This window comes from Astatotilapia calliptera, chromosome 12 (assembly GCF_900246225.1).
Source record: "Astatotilapia calliptera chromosome 12, fAstCal1.2, whole genome shotgun sequence".
Taxonomy (NCBI): domain Eukaryota; kingdom Metazoa; phylum Chordata; class Actinopteri; order Cichliformes; family Cichlidae; genus Astatotilapia; species Astatotilapia calliptera.
This window is the reverse complement of record NC_039313.1, coordinates 37118167-37121084: the sequence shown is the minus strand read 5'-3', so window position 1 is coordinate 37121084 and position 2918 is coordinate 37118167.

The following is a 2918-nucleotide window of genomic DNA, read 5'->3' as shown; positions in this document are numbered from 1 at the left end:
GTCTGTCGTGGTGTCCTTGAAAGTTTCACCAAAGAAAGGGTGGGTGGGTGTGTGTGTGTGTGTGTGTGTGTGTGTGTGTGTGTGTGTGTGTGTGTGTGTGTGTGTGTGTGAGAGAGTGTGTGTGTGTGTGTGTGTGTCACTGATCCCAGCGCAGATTCATCCACACAGGATTTTGTTCACCATCACTCATATTTCAGACACTGAAGTTGCTAAACTAATTACAGGTTTAAAACAATCAAAAGCACTTGATGTATTTGGTATTAACACAAATTTCCTAAAGGAACATCTGGATCTGCTCGTACGTCCAACAGCTCATGTTTTGAATATGTCTTTCAAACACTCCATTGTTCCAACAGATTGGAAAATTGCTGCAGTTACACCAATTTTCAAAGCAGGTGTGAAGACTGACATGGCTAATTATCGCCCCATAAGCATACTCCCGGTCGTATCTAAAATAGCTGAGAAGTGGGTGGTTAAACTCCTCACTGCTCACCTAGAAAACACCCAACCCTCATTACATCCATTGCAGTTTGGCTTTCGGGCACATCACTCCACAGATACTGCCCTGTGTATGTTAGTGGAGAACTTGAAGAGCTTGCTGGACAAGAGTCCCTGTGTTGGAGCTGTATTTTTAGATCTGAAGAAGGCTTTCGACTCCGTAAACCATCAGATATTGTTGTCCAGATTGACTCAGTTTAATATCTCTAGTCAGGCTCTTCAGTAGTTTGCCTCATATCTCTCACACAGGAAACAGTGTGTGGTGTTGGACGGGGTTAAATCTCCATATTTAGACTGTGATACAGGGGTTCCTCAAGGATCTGTTCTTGGGCCCTTATTGTTCTCTCTTTTTATCAATAACTTACCTGAAGTCTGTCCAAATATATTTGCTCAAATGTATGCGGACGATGCAGTTATATATACGCAAGCAAATAGTGTCCAGCAGGTGGCAAAAGATCTTACAGCTGCTTTAGCATTAATGCATAGCTGGCTGGAGGACTCATGCCTAATGTTGAACACCTCAAAAACTGTCTGCATGTATTTTTCAAAACGCCCCTGAAACTTGAAGCAGTCAAACGTATTCCTGGATGGAGCAGAGCTTGAATTAGCTCCAGAATTTAAATATCTTGTGGTCATTCTAGACCCAACATTATCCTTCAAGAGTCACATAAATAAAGTGTCCCAGGTACTTAAATTTAATAATCGAAATTTTAATCATATACGTAATAATTTAAATATGAATGTTGCAAAAACTTATTTTTACTCAATGATCATCTCTCATATGGACTATTGTTTGACGTCCTGGTCACTTGCTTGTCCAACAACACTTAAAACTATTGAAAACATTTATAAAAGACGTTTAAAACTACTTGACAAAAAACCGACTTCCCACCACCAAAAACAAAAATTACTGAACTTCAATAACTTAGTGAAACTTAAAAGAGTGTGTTTAATATATAAAGTCTTACACTCCCTTGCTCCACCACCACTGAAGCAGTTCATTAGGCGTAAAGAAAGCTCAGACCGGACCACTCGAGCTACAATCCACAGAGACGTGTTTATACCCCACAGACGGACAGCATTATGTCTATTTTTTTATATTTTATGGACAACAGATGGAAATATAATAATCTGGTATGTTTACATACATTGTAATTTTTTTTACATGTATGTTCATTAACATGCACTGTCCTAAATAAAAATAAAATAAAATCTGATTGGCTCCTTGTATCCATAATCAGTAAGTAATGTGTTTCATCATCAGAGCTGCTCCTGCTGATCGTTATTGATCAGTTTTGGTTTCATTGAACAGATCATCTGCAGCGCCCCTGTCGTCCCACCGGGGAACTGCAAACTGCTGCAGGTAGTACAGGACGTCAGGCCTGGTTCTTTCACAGTAAAAGTACAGCAGTCTGAACGTGTTGTTAAATATACGTAAAAATCCTGACACAAATCCAAAAATCTGAATCTGTGACAAGAAAAGTCTGTAAACTGACAATGACAGCGAGGCAAGCAAAGGTAAGAAGCAGAGCACGTGTCACTTCCTGTCATGTCTGCAGCTCGTTGTTTCCACTAATGTGTCGTTTGCTCAGTTGAAGAAAACCCAGCGTTGAGAGGCAAAGTCACACCTGGACAGGTGCCTCAGAGAAATCAGCAGGGGGCGATATAACCCCAACCCAGCCTGCAGTAATACTGGCCAATCAGAAGCCTGAAAAAGAAGCTCAGCGTGCACACCTTTGATCACACAAAATCTGTTCTAGTTCATTGTCAGAAAGCTAGCCTGGGTTTACCACCCACAGAGGTGCGAACAGCGCCTCCAGTGGGTTTTAGTCTCTGCAGCAATCCCTGCGAGCGCCCCCTACTCCAGTCGGACATGTTATGAGACAACACTGATGATCAAACCTGAAAATCTGTACCAGGTAAATGATCTGACAGAAGAACAAGCAGAGTATCGTTAATCTGGTGATTTGTGACCGAGTGCTATAATACAGATTTGAATGGCAGACAATGACTTTGTCTGAGCGCTCAGAGCTGCTGTCATAGGTGACGGCTGCAAGACTTTAGAGACTCTATCCATGGAAACATTACAGCTTCCTGTCCCGCCCAATGAAGGAGACATGAAATCAGATCAGAGAGAATGAATGTGATTGGTTGATCAGGTGTTCAGGTGTGTGTTCTGTGTTTGCAGCAGTAGGTAAGAATCCTCCCCTGCATCAGCATGGCAATGTGAACATGAATACACATGCAGTGAGACCTGCTAGAGCTATAAAGCTGGCCTTCACCTGACCAGGTGATGTGCTCAGCATCCGTTACCATGGGGATTTAGCAGGTGAAGAGCGAACACTCGCTGGCGTTAATCAACTTTCAGGACTCCGGGTCAGAACTTACAAACCTGTCTGGCTGGGGTTTTATTGTGAAGG